The sequence below is a fragment of the Diorhabda carinulata genome, chromosome 6 (assembly GCF_026250575.1).
Source record: "Diorhabda carinulata isolate Delta chromosome 6, icDioCari1.1, whole genome shotgun sequence".
In the NCBI taxonomy this organism is placed as follows: domain Eukaryota; kingdom Metazoa; phylum Arthropoda; class Insecta; order Coleoptera; family Chrysomelidae; genus Diorhabda; species Diorhabda carinulata.
Window position 1 is genome coordinate 11,922,660 of NC_079465.1, and position 15,186 is coordinate 11,937,845.

The 15,186-nt window shown below is 32.6% G+C and overlaps 1 protein-coding gene across 13 annotated transcripts in view; it reads right to left on the reverse strand.

The window, feature by feature from the left end:
* The window catches only part of LOC130895024 (uncharacterized), a 721,573-nt gene that overhangs the window by 665,131 nt on the left and 41,256 nt on the right, over positions 1-15,186 (reverse strand). Inside the window, exon 2 of one of the 13 annotated variants that reach the window (XM_057802129.1) lies at positions 13,147-13,183. The exons of the other annotated variants lie outside the window; for them this stretch is intronic. The gene's annotated coding sequence lies outside the window, so the exon portion shown is untranslated. The remainder of the gene's footprint in view (positions 1-13,146; positions 13,184-15,186) is intronic. 13 annotated transcript variants of the gene reach the window in all.

Sequence of the window (15,186 nt, forward strand, 5' to 3'; positions counted from 1 at the left end):
ATTATTCCATAAGTATATAATATATAGTCGATTTTTGTCCCGTTTGTTGGTTAAAGGATGTTCCGACTGTTGCTCTCCTAGACTAACTTATTTATTTGTGAATGGTCTTCAAAATTACTAGATTACTATAATAAACATATATTAATATTTCGTGAGATTCTTCAATGTTGCCATTTATAGACAAAATAGTCGGACGGGGCAAGATCAGGACTATATAGTGGGTTATCAATCTCTGTGAAGCCACATTCGTATACAGTAGCCTTGGATAGGGAGGAAATGAGGAAATGAAACATTGTCATGAAGCAAGCGTACATTTCGGCTGATTTTACAAAAACAAAATTAATCGTAAATGCTTGTATGGGGACCACCCTATTTTTAGTTATATCAAATCAAACAATTTATATTTTCAAATATTTTTTTTATTGTTTCGGGGCGTTTAAGATAAAAATGAGAAAAAGTGAAAAACTAAAAATCACATTTTCGATCGTATCATAACTTTTATTAACAAGAAAAAAATTTTTAGATTCAAATAATGGTACCATGACGTTGATAATTTCCAATGACATTGAATTGACTTATGACATATGCAATAAGAACATTTTCCGTGTATTTTTTTATTTTTTTAGTGTTACACCAATCCAAAAAAATCGCCATATGATTTCATGTATATTTTTCTTGACTTTTCCGGAAGTAAATTTTGAGTTACATTCCACGTAATTTTTGTAATTTCAGGAGAATTGCAATCAGATTCTTCTTCCGTGTTTATTTAGCTTAACAATAAGTGTTTTATCTATCAAAATTTGAAAAATATTTTGCAAAATGACGATGACGATTCACACTTCTTAATGACAGTACAAAATTATAACAATTACAGAATTTGGTAATTGGTGAGGTAATTTATAAATATACAAATGAAAAAGCGTTGTTCTTCTTCGTAAGCTTTTAGACGTACTTATAATATGTAATTTCACGTATTTATATGAATTTTTAAGTGCTTAAATTCAATGGTGGTCGTAGATGAATGGTATAATGAAAAAATTGTCATTCAATGCATAAATTGGTATTGAGGATTTCTCTATACATACACGATACTTTTGCTACCGCCACTACATTGTATTTGTTTAAAGGAGTATTTATAAACGTTCGCGCCCGCGTTGATACTCTCATTACCGTTACGATTAACTTCACTTTGGATAGGAGTTGTAACGCGAGCGCCGGCGTTTGTGTTGAATCGCACTTCGTAATCTGGTTAATTTATGTTGAACGCGAACAAGGGCGCCAACGAAAAAGTTTATAATTTGACCTTTGCAATATACTCTCCACAAACTTTACGAATATTAGACAGTTTTTCAATGCTAGTGTTATATGTGAATTGTTGAGTTATCTGATGTTAAAAGAAAGTTTCGAGTCCAATCTAGGTTTGCTGTCTCATATATGTCCAATATTTACATTCAGATATGGTATGCTGTGCATCATAAATTCTTTGGCATTATCCATAACATCTTGATGTTATGGATTTCTTAAATCTTTGACCTTATTTATGAAAGATACCTATTCATATCTTTAGGTTCGGAATAAGTTGTTTGGCTTATAGTATGACTAGTGTTTTCATAATCTCCTAAAGCTACTGTATTGTTACTTGCATTAACGCGGATTGCCATGTTGAAATTTGCACGAAAATACTTAGTTTTAAGAATAGTGGATTTGTTTTCTCAATAAAGTGTTATTCTATATCTCCAGATAAATTTATGGCGACAAGGCCCCAAACCTGTACAGTTACTCAATTGCAAAAAACTGAATTTTTTCAGCTGTATACCTACTTTTTAAGGGAACATTTCAAAATGTCTCCACCTTTCGGTGACAGGTTGAGTGAGACTTAAGGCTCTTTGTATGTCGGTCTCTATTTACTCACCATTGGTTGTCCAAGTGAGACGTTCTTCATAGACAGTATTTCAATGCTTGTGTTATTTATATGAGAATTCTCCAGTTATCCAATGTTAAACAAGACTCGAATTCTCTATATAGGTTTGCTGTCTCATATATGTTCACTGTTCACATTCACATATAGTATGCTGTGCATCATCGTTTTCTTGGCAATAGTTACATCTGGATGTTATGAGTCTCCTGAATCTTGAACATATCTTTCAAAAAACCTTTCACAAATAATATTTAGGCAAGGAGGTAATTTATATTGGAGGTTTCTTTGAAAATCATGTCTCTAAGTTCGAAATACCTCGTTTGGTCCACAGTGTAACTTTGGTTTCCTGATTCGACTCACTTCCAATTATCTTTTCATTTGTACTTTAATTTCGGATAATTTTAAAAGATGGAGTCCATTTGTCTATGTTTTCAATCGTGAACCATTTTCCTTACCGACAAGTTCATTGGCACTTCGCCGGCTACAAATTTAGGCGATACGTCGAGCTAACTTAAAGGCAGAGCATCTTCAGAATTTTTATCTATATTGGTATTTCTTGGTGCTACCTACGAGGATATATTGAAGAATTCTTAGCCTAATATAAAACCAAACAAAATTTCAAAGTCAAAATATTTTATTACTCAACATATTCTTCTCTTAATTGGATACATTCATTACAACGAACCTGCAACGTCTCTAGACCTTTAAAAAAAATGTTTCTTCGTACTCCGCAAACCAGACTTCCACAGCTTTGATTACCTTCTCGTTGGAAGAAAATTTACAACCTTTGAAACTTTTTTTTAGTTGAGGAAAGAGATGATGGTCGCACGAAGCCAAATCTGGTGAATAAAGGGGGTGTTCTAAAAATTCAAACCCTAAATCACGAATTTTTTGCATGGAAATATGAGATGTGTCTGCAGGGGCGTTGTCCTGCAAAAACAAAACACATTTAGATAGCTTTCGCATCTTTTTCTTTAATTTTTTCCCGTAGAGTAGTCAGTAATGTCGAATAGTAATCTCCAGTTATTGTTCTACCCTTATCCAAAAAATAAATCATGATTACTCCATGGCAATCCCAAAAAACTGAAGCAAGAACTTTTCCAGCAGATTTTTGGACACGAAACTTCTTAGGTCTTGGAGAACCAGAGTGTCGCCATTCCATCGATTGTTGCTTTGTTTCTGGATCGTAGAAATGTACCCAAGTCTCATCCATAGTAACAATTCGGTTTAAGAAGTCTACATCGTTTTCGAGCACAGGTCGAACGCGATACTTCTACCCTTGCACGCTTTTAGTCAACATTCAAACATTTGGGGATCCATTTTGCAGCAATTTTTCTCATGTCCAAATTGACGTAAAATATGTGATGAACGCGTTCGTATCAAAATATTCAGTGCTTCAGATATCCGTTTTAGCCCAAATCGAACTCAATCTGATAAAATCATGTCATGAACTGCATTGATATTTTCGGGGACTGACACAGAAACTGGCCTTAACAGGTACTTGATGTGACTCGATACTCCAATTTTTCGATTTTCACAATTTCGGTGGACATATTTTTTCTTTCAATTTATTGCGTAACTCTCGTTCACTGTTTTGACGTCAAACTTTCTACTGACACTTCTAATAAGTTATTGTTCGTTGCAATGGTAACGCAATATTTTGTTTATGCATGGAACTGGTCTAGGATAACTAAACATCAATACATCCTCGTATACAATTTATTGGTTCTGGTTCAATTTACAAGCCTTTCGGTTTGCTCATTACGAGCAATTGCAGTTGCCAACACGGCAATATCATCAGTATAGGTACAGTCGAAAACCAAAAATTCATAGCGTTTGACTAATGAAAGACCCTTGTAGTACAACTTCACCGTAATCGTTCAGTTAATTGATAATTCTCTTCCCTTGGAAGTAAATCTCGACATGTCGAACGATGTAACTTTATCAAAATAGGCATTGGCCTGCAAACAGTGTAAAAACTGATTGAATTATCTTTACTAAGATGTACGAGAGTTGTCTGAAAAGTTTCCGACCTCGACATGTCAGAACTTATCAATAGAGTTGGGAAATAGACATTTCTGCCATTGAGGATCGAACTGTCTTTGAAAATATGTTTTTGGAAGGCGATACGCCTACGCAAATGAAACAGGGGAGACAGGGATTGAAGAATAAAATACATTTCCCATATGAATTACGCATGTGTAAGCTATCCGAGGCTTGGTTGCTCACGTTGGACCAAAGCATTCGAATGAATATTTCCCAGGCCTTATTGACCCGGTACAAGCAAAATGAGTTGGATTTTTTGTGTAGATTCATAGTTTTATGAGAAGCCTGGTCCCACCGCTATAGTTCTGAAGCAAAAAACTTTCAAGATCAAGTGGATTTCAAAGGACAATTGTTTCTTTCACTTTCTTAACAATAACAAAAGAGGATTATGCATCATTGCTTGATAAAGTTAAATGCCTTTCCATCAGGACAATGCAACTTCGCACACTACGGTGAATGCCATAATAATACTTTCACCAGATCTCGCATTCAGAGACTTTTCCCTATTTCCAAACGTTGAAGTTTCACTTGGAGGAAAGAGATATTTATCAAACGAGGACGTTACCGCATACGTGAAAGCCTATTTTGAGAAGTAAGACGGCAACTAATATATGAAAGGGCTAAAATAAAAATGATCTTGTTTCTCTGTTGAGTCGGGAACTTTTCAAGAGAACCCTCGTATTAAAATACGCAGGCGATTTGGTAATGCAACCATTTCTAATTTCGTTAAAATCTATATATTCGGGGGATGCTTCTTAATTTTTGAGATAGATAAGTAAGAATGAATATTTATAATTGAATGTGGCTTTATTGTTTACTTTTGATCTGCGGGAATAAGAAGAAATCATTGGGTGCCAAACAAGGACTGATGTGTGATAGCTCGTCGTGGTGTAGAATGATTCGTCTTCTGCGATTGGTTTCCCTGATGTTTTCGAACAATTCTGGCAAACAAATGCTGATACTACATTCAGAATTGACAATTCTACGTTGCTCTAATGGAACTGTGCCGAGATGTCCAGTTATTCCGAAAAACAGGCCATTTGCTTCTAAGTGCTTCATGCGCAAACAACTTTTGTCGGATTTGGCTTGACTTGAAAGACTTGAAAGATTAGACGCCAGTCACGATCTTATAGACGTCTTTTGAAATACCACGATAGAGTTTTTTCAGCACTTCTTTCCATCAATCGAAACGAACCAATCTTTATGAAAGCCAAATGTTCATGAAATATTAAATGTATGAGAAAGGAACTAATGTCCAAATATGCTTTGATATTACGGTACCTATATCACAAGACGATCTGGCAATATCAGTTTACATCCAGCATTGTTGTTCTCTCGCACAACATCCGATTTTTGAGAAGATGAATGTTTCAAGTATCTGTAAACAACTCAAATAGCACTCATATGAGAACATAACCCTCTTATATGAGGCTTAATATCCACAAGGTCTTTAATTAATGTTAGTTTCTTCAAATATCAATTTCTAAATATATTGCGTATATATTAAATTCATCCTATTTCAATAATTATTTAGAATATAAAATCAATCCTTGGATTTTAATTGTTTTTGTTTGTGGAAATTGTTTACATAATTTCAATAGTTAAATAGAAAATTGATCATTCACCCTACTTGGCAATGCGGTAAGTAAAAGTATGACATAACATTATCGCATTCCCTATAAATTATCATGTTAAACCACAAAGACCTTCACGGTCAAGAAAGTATAGATCAAACTGCGGGACACTATGCAGCACAGTTAAGCAATCATCTCGAGAAATACTATAGAAATTCCTATTGAATTACGGAAGGTTTGTCTTAAAAATTAATAAATACGAAATGAATATTGATTTAAACAAATAGCAATTCGAACGTTATAGATTAATTACATCGATAAAGTAGAAATATTTTTTCGCAAATATCTTACCTCAGAGACTGGATAAAACTTTCCAAGTTTGTTGAGAGAAAAAGAATTATTAGTTTGTACGCAAAATCTCTCTAAAACTTTCATGCTTGTGTATTAAACTTTTTTATAATTTGAACATACGACTGATATGAAAATTGTTTCATCCAAGAGGAATAATTATTCACCATAATATTTTGCTAATGTGTTATTGGCGGCACTATAGAGACTTCTATACAGGTGTATGCATTGACAAAATGAGGTGATTGATGTGGATGAACTGCGCCTAAGTCTTACAGGGTGGTGCAAACTGAACAGTTTCCTATTCATCATATCGATAGTATCTAAATTTGGTGACAAAGACAATATATAGAGACTATTTGCATAACAGGGGCCATTAAGACTTCTCCAACATCAGCAATGGATGTCATTCTAGACCTTTCTCTACTGCACATTGCCGTAGAAAGACAAGCAAACGCTCAAATCTGCCCCTCCTAGAATTCCCAATAGATAATTTACAAAAAAAATTGAAAAAGTTGAGCAACAAAATGAATCATAAATCACACCATAACATGGTATACAACTGCCTCCAAAATCACTACAGATGAGGATAGATGTATAAGAACCGATCCAAGCTGTGATGGTTATTAATCTCGAAATCAAAAAGACCAATATGAACTGAATTGAACTAACGTGGGGACAAGGTTGATAGAAACCAAAATTATGTTCGAAATACTGTTAAACAATGAAAAATTAGTTATTATACATTTATGAATTTACGTAAACAAACAAGATAACTAAAGAAAGCGTGAATTGTTACTTATTGTTACTACCAATCTCATATAAACAAATATAGATTGATTTAGTTGTATCTAATATGGTTATACGTATTGAATTTGACCAAACTTGTTATACGGGTCAAAACGTTAGGATAGTTAATGTTATTTAGTGTGTAATTAAAAACCCAGTCCATATAGTCCATTTTCCTCCTTATATTCCCGATTGGGATAAGTTTTCATTTACTCCACAAAGGGCCTTCCAAGTAGCAGTTTCAGCCAATGAAAAGTAAAAAGAATTCAATTGGAAATAAACTGTTGGAAAATATAAACAGCCATCCTCTCTGACAGTCAAGCAGTTAAAACTTACGAAAAATGGAGTTTTCCGGGGAGAAACTATTCTGAATCAGAAATGAACGAAAAGGAAGAAAAGCTCAAGCCTCTTTTTTTAGTCTCCGTTGAGTTCTAATAAGAGCCAAAATCTCACTTTCCATTGTCGCTTATTCCTTATCTTCCAGATTTTAGAGCACTTCCCACGTCTCTCGTTTCATTAAATCTTCTAGCTACTTCTAACAAAGTCTTTCAAAATGTGTTTCGTTGAATGATTTCGAAGTCTATCGGTGTAACCTACCATCATTATAATTTCTACCCTTTCTTCTTTTCAAAAATCAATGTTGTAGGTTTTATGAATTTGGTGTGCAACTCTGTACATTAAAGTAAATCGGACGGGGACCACCCTAATGATTTCGTAAGGTTTGAAACTCACAAAAAATATGAAATGTCAGCACCATATTGTAAAATGCAAGTTTAATTAATGTCAAAATGGAATTATATCGTACGTTATGGAATTATTTTCCAGAATTTTTTAATAGCACGAATTGCTCGTCATAAATTTCAATTTTCATGAGCACACCGGACGTAATTCAAACACTAGGGAGATTCTAAATGGAAATTTAATAATTCCAAATCAATTTTAATACACCCGTTTATAGATACAATCAAAATAATAAAATCACGGTCGTTGTTACCATCAACCACCAACTTTTACACCAATTTCATGGCTATCGGATAATTGTGGCTACGAATGGTGCTGTTAGATGGCAAATATGATTTTCAAATATTCAAGCAAAAAGTTTAACGTCGTCCATAAAACAAGTCACGTTTATTTCGTCAATTTAAGCTTATGCGCCTCCTCAAAAGTAATTTTCTATGTTTTCTATGTTTGAAATGCATTTTATTGATTTGAGGTCGAATTATACATGTACCCACGAAAATTTGAGTTTAAGTATGGTAGTCGAAATGTGATTGAGAAATTACAATGGCGTACCGGTTTGTTTTAGTATTACTTACAGTTTTCGTTTTGATTCATGAACAAACCTAACATTGTTGAATCGAGAAGGGCCGGATTTTTAAGAAGTCACATACTATTGAAATGAACAATTGTACAGAGTGCCTCACATTGCGGAACAATTTTATTGTCTAATCATATTAAGATTTTTACCCTGTACAAAAAGTTGTTTTTAATAGTTGTTGCTTTTTTGAATACCGAAATAAAAAAAGATTTAGTATTGGTTAATAAAAAAATAAGTGGTTTCTGGCAAAAGCTGTCAAGATTATACGTTCAGGTAGTCTCATAAAAATTTAGAAAATGTTCCGGAATAACTGGACATGTCACCGTTGCATTAGAGCAACGTAGAACTGTCAATCATGAATGGTACACCAGCATTTTTTTACCAGAAGTGTTCTGGGAAACTAATCGCAGTGGACAAATCATTCTCCACCACTATAATGCGAGCTCTCACATATCAGTTCAAACAAAAACAGTCAAAGCATCGAATTTATGGGTCCTCCGCCGTACAGTCCCTGTTTGGCACCCGATGTTTTCTTCTTATTTCGACAGATTAAAAATAAATTGTGAAGTCAAAGTTTTTCGACAAGTTCCTAATACATTTTGGTAACATTTATAGGAAGGCATAATATGTAACATTTTATGATGATTTGTCGATTTCATTTCTCCTTGGTTCTGTAAACGTCTAAGTTGAAAATATGGGCCACTCTATACATTTGGGGTAACCTACCATAGTTTATGTATGTACCGCATGGAGATGGTACCTTTTTCTATCATAGTTCAACTTGTTGATAAACTGTGATATTTTTTTTAGTGATTCCGTCTCTGAACATTCTAAGTGATGTTTTATCTGCCACGCCTTTCAATACTAAGTAGAGAGGTGGGAGGTTTAGAATCACTTCTAGTGCATCTGCTGGATATGATTTCATGGCTCCGGTTGCATATATGAAAGCCAGTCTTGGTACCTTCGAGAAATTGCTCCACGTGGTATTCAGACTAGTTCTGATGATAATTGTAGCAAATGACCATATTCACAATTTTCTCATTTCGGCAGACAAGAAACTTTAGAGATGAGGATTTTTTCTAGCTTTGTGTGCATATACATATTTCCTATTCAATTTTCCTTCTATAATATTTGCATATATTGTTTGCAAATACCGGAATGCATTAAAAAACTTTTCATAAATTCCAACTTATACATTGATACATAGCTCTCTTTACCACTCACAGCGTATCCCATTAGTTTTTTCATATTTGCAAATTTTGACATTTATGAAAATATAAGCTTTCTTATACCTATCTGAGAGTGGTATACTTTTTTCCTTACTCCTAGTCGAGTTTACATGCTCCCAATAAGAATGACTCTCGGCTATATCTCGGAAGCCGTTTATAGTACAGCTTCGGGAAAAAAAATTATAACAAAAGTGACCTCGAGAAAAACCTGGAAATTATTTACAGACTTGAAGGTCCACCGCTAGAGAGCGTAATTAAATACCAAAAATCAATAATTTACAAATTTTGCCTAATTAAAATGCATTTAAACTATGATTATGTATTCTTCAAGAAATTCAGCGTTTTGATTTGATTATACGTATACTCCAGTGGGCTCTATTCATTTATTTTTTTAAATCTGCTATCCTTGAAAAATGTTAAATAGAAACATGCAGTTTTAATTAAGGAATAGCTAGATTTGAGAAAATAAATAAATAGCGCCCTCTAACTTATACGTTACTTATTAGGTTGTTTCGAAATTATAACTCTTACATTGGTAGAAAGGAGCTCTCTTCAAAAAGACTAAGTTTGCGTAGATAGGTTAAGCAGAACTGGACTTTCTTGAAGAATACGATAATCATAGTTTAAATGCATCTTAATTAGGCAAAATTTGTAAATTATTCATGTTATAATTTTTGGTATTTAATTACGCCCTCTAGCGACGGGCCTACAACTCTGTAAATGATTTCCAGGTTTTTCTCGGGGTCACTTTTGTTATAAATTTATTTCCCGAAGCTGTATTATAAACGGTTCCCGAGATATGGTAGAGAGCCATTCTTATTGGGACACCCGGTACATATTGCATCATAAATTTCTCCCGTTGAATTAATCACACCCAAAGATCATCTACCTGCTATCTGGCCGAATTTACTACCGCCGAATACTTTTACGTTGACGAAAAATAGGTTGACACATTTATCATTTGTTTCGGAGTATTACATAAAAAAATGTTTAAAATTGTGTAATTTTCACCCAGAAACGAAAAATTGCGTCAATTTAGTGAGCTGGATTGAATCCTGAAACGTGTACCATGTAAAAAAACTTATTCCAATATTTTGTGTCACAAGAAAAATGGAAAGTAATTATCAACTTATTTTTATTATAAACCTCTTTTTCTTCTTTATACGTCGAGTTTTGGTTACTTTTGTTATGTATTTGCCTTCGAGCATTGTATTTTACAGATTCTTGGATAATATTAATTAATAACAACACCATATGCTCAGTTAACGATTTTTTACTTCAAAATACATCAAACCATAAAATATCATAATCAAAAAGAAACTGTAGAGTTTTTGTTTTCGTTCGATAATGAATAATATCCTAGATACTTCGGTCAAAGTAATGATTCTCTAATGTAATAAATACAAAAGTTATTGTATCTTTTTAATTGCCTAATCATACAGCTATCTCGGTTATAGCTACGTTCTAGTTAAAGTTTGTAATGAGGTAATTAACTCCATGGCTCAACAGGGTTGGAATTACACAATCTCTCGGCATTAAAGTAACAACCTTATTGAATCTCTTTGTCAAAACTACGAAAATGGTTACATCCTCAGAAACTTTTTTTAATTTCGTTTAAAAAGAGATAAATGTACTTTTTCGTGATTCAAAAGGTTATTTTAATTACCTACTCAATTAATAATCAAACATCTTTCGAATTCACTTGACCTTAAATTTTTTGATTTGCATGTCTGTAGCAACTTGAAACATCACTCGAACGCAGCTTTTTTTCGTGATTCAGTAGGATAGTTTCTATTTAATTAATAATCCAATCCAATCATTCAACTATTACCTACTTATAAACGGCATCTATTTAGAGTTGAATGCCTCAGTGTTGGGCCTTACGACTTAACTCATAGGTGCTTTCAATTTACATTTGAAAGTAGAGAAAGCAAACCACTGCCCTTTCACCTCACACCCTACCTCTATTTTAAATAATATTAACACTTGACCATTTCAATAATTAAGTTCTAAATCAATAATTTTATTATTGCTAAAAGGAGACATTTACAATTTTATATACAGAGTGTTTATAAATTCAGTATTAGAATTTATAAGAATGATAGTTTAGTTTTTAAAAAATATTTACAGAAAACATATGCCTCAATAATCCGCGCAGTGCTAAGTGTGGATCGTCTACTGACAACAAAATTATATATCTTGTTGAATATTTGATTTTAGGTATGCTTCCCTGTGCGTCCCTCACGTGTTCTAATTCCCTATATTTCTTTTTTATTATACCTAGGCTGAATTGGTTTGAGTCTTATCCCTTACCAAAAATTTTATTAATGTTTCAATTATCTCACTTTTAGGTAGAGGTATTTTGATAAAACAGTTTGTTTTACCATTCCCGTCTTTCTCCGGGTTTTTCCATCCCATCGAGATAAAAAATTGCAGATGTTCTTTGTCTCTCGTTTTTTACTTCGTGACGACGAGGCTTAACAATAAAATTATTCTATGCGTATACCGTGTAAAGATCGTACGCGGGAAAATACTACCACACAAGCTCATCCAGCAGCAAACAACCAAGATACATAGTTAATAAACGACAGCATGATCAAGCCTAAAGCCTTGAATGTTGTGGGCGATCTATGCCCAACTCAGAATGACAATTTTAAACTAGATACAGTCGAACTCCAATAATTCGAACTGCAAGGGACCGTAGCAAAAGTTCGAATTATCGAGGTGTTCGAATTATCGGAGTTGTGCACATTTACATACATATATGTATGCATTTCGATGCATCTTTCCATTTTATAAATAAATAAATATGTTATGGGTATATAACATGTTTATTTATTTATTTATTTATTTAAAATAATAATTTGTATACGTTTGAAGAATTTTTGGTCCTAAAAAGGACCGATTATTTATCTTAAAATAAAAAAAAATACATATATTTATTTTTTTGTAAAGAAATCAGCTATGCTAGATTGCTTCATGCTGACGATTTTTTCCTTTGAAGCAAATCGAGTGATTCGACAAAATATCGTCGTCTTACCTAGAATCTGAAGATTCGAATTTTTCAATTTTTTTCAACACTAACAGTTCGAATTTTTCAATTTTTTTCAACACTAACAGTTCGAATTTTTTAATACCTTTGTATATACATAATTTATACAAGAAAAATTCGAATTTTTCAATTATTCGAACATCAAAAATTCGAACTTTTCAATTATTTAAACGCCAAAAATTCGATTTTTTTTTTGTAATTAACACAGAAAATACGAATTTTTTTACATGTGTTAGTAATAGGAATGTCAAGGGACCGACGCAAAAGTTCGAATTAACGAGGAATTCGAATTATCGGTGTTCGAATTATCGGAGTTCGACTGTAATACTTAACTCAACACCATCTTCTGTGAGTATTTATTAAATCAGTGATGAATTTAGGCTGTCAGTATTTTAGATTCCGTCAAGCCACGGAAGAACATCGTTAAAACTAATAACAAAATTTGTTAAATTAGTGTAATCTCCTTGGAAAGAGTGTGCAAAATCTTTAATTTATCCGATCGTTTGATATGATGAAAAACTGAGATCAAAAATACCATTAAATGCTAACCTAATGAACGGGGAAGAGTAATGGTTCGAATTAATGTAATTATTATCAAAGGTCCTTAGTAGTATATAAAATTTCGAATAATTCTTTATTTTAATAATAAAGTATAGCTAATAAAATAATGTTAAATATCAGCCTGTTTCGGGATTTTTTACGGTTTACCGTTTATAAGGTTGTAATGCATTTTTGGATGTATTTATATTGTATACAACAAAATAAAAGATATTTCGTCTTTCCACATTAAACGTTAAGGCTTCAGATATATATTGATATATTCAACTAAGATTTCGAAAAATATTCATAAGAAAAATTATTTTAGTACTTACATTGTCATAATATTCATTACAGTGATCACTCACCTACCTGAAACAAAAAAGATAAATGTCATACTAATAAATACAGATACATAAGAAAATGTTATTTTACTAGCTAGACCCGTAGGAAAGATATTAGAATTGGATTCAGAGAGTGATAAAATTTGAAGAACAATATTTAGCAAACGAGCAAAAAGTAGATCTTCATCTATTATGATGTACTCTATAGAATTGCTTTGCTTATGACAAATTTCTGATTCGGTTTTTTCGAATTGTTTAATACTCTAACTTATTCAGTAACTTACATATTTAATAGACACCTGTATATAAAAAAATGTTTTTTGCAGAAACGTAGTTTTTGGGCAGTAGATACTCCACATAAAAACCATAAGAGAAAGTATTGTCTATATATAACTTTTATTCCGGAAAAATGTTTAGTTTCCTTGAGAATATCAAAAAAACAAATCAATTCTAAAGTAAACGCGAGCGACATATATATCTACAACAAATATGAAGTTATTTATCATACGTCCAACAGAACGTTTTTTTTTTCCACAGGTACCTTATATTTTTCCTTGAAACAAGTATCGTATGGATTAATACAATCAATCAAAACCGTTCCGAATTCTTCATATCATTTAGTAAGAAACATAGAGAGTGCAATTCAATTTTGGATTTAATTTAGTTTGAGAAACGAGCAGTAAACATTAATTAGTGAGTAGTGTATTTTTACTGTAAATTAGATGTGCCTAGTGAAGTGTGAATAAAAAGAAGAGAATGGTGAGAAAATATTCTCTGCGTTTAAATTTATCCCGCCCATCAGAAATAATTGTAATAAGAATAAAAATTATTAAAATAAAAATTATATCGCAGTACTGATGTTTTTCTAATTAATAGAGAAAGATAAAATACTATGATAGGTAGACCATACGCCATCTAAGGGTGCCGGCTGTAATATAATTGTATAGGAGACTATAGTGTGACGGGTACACAGCTGTACGTCATCTAACGGCACCGGTCATAATTCAGTGTAGAGGAAACTACAAAAGATCTATTATTCGGTAACCAATTGTCAAACTATTGTTCTACACATTTAGAAGTAGTTCAAACGAGACTAGAAGGGGTGTTTCATCTCACGGGTACTTAGTTACCTCACTCTATGGCCGCCAGATAGGCGGATAGAAGGATGGATAAAAAGCGCATGCACAATGCAGCTAACGGTGGCAAATTGTGTTAACTTGATATCTTGATAATAATAGATACTATTATTATTATTTCTATAACTAATGAATTTTTATTAATAAAAGTAGTTAAAATGTAATGAAATATATGGAAGTAGTTTATGATGTAAGTAGCCATCCCTAGATAGTAGGGTGATTCCATTATAACTGTGATATTCAATGTCCTGTATTGTTTTTTTGTACTAGTCATTAATTAATAATCAATTAATAAAAATTTTGTGTTAATTGAATAATTCTTAAGATATTTAAACATTATTTTTATACAATATAACTTGCCACTTAAAGAAAACTTATACTACATCACTTGAATGTCAGTACCGTGTCATGTCCATTCCTAGAATTTACCGATAAATTATTAATTTTTTTTGTCGTAACAAATGATTTAAACTAATTACCTTATAAATTCTAATGTTTATGATCAAACTGAGGAAAATTGATGCACTTGTTGTTTAATATCTTAAGTTACCATGTCAGTACCGTGGATAAATGAGTCAGTACCGTGGAACTCAAAATCCGACATTTGTGTCTTGCTCGTGATACTTTGAAGTTGTAGTAAATTCCTCTTAGAGTTTTATTTTTACAGTAAAATAGATGAATAATATGCATAAAAAAGTTAGAAAAGTTAAATTTTAAAATCTTGAAATTTTGAATACAAAAAATCACAGTTAGAACGGAATCACCCAGTAGTTCAGCGCCATGGTTATTTAAAACACTTAACCTGGACATGTATGTTAAGACCGAAAGGCCAGAAGTTGTCCATTGCTAGATACACAAGTTCTCAATGTTCTAAAGAAGTAGTGAAAAAAAGTGT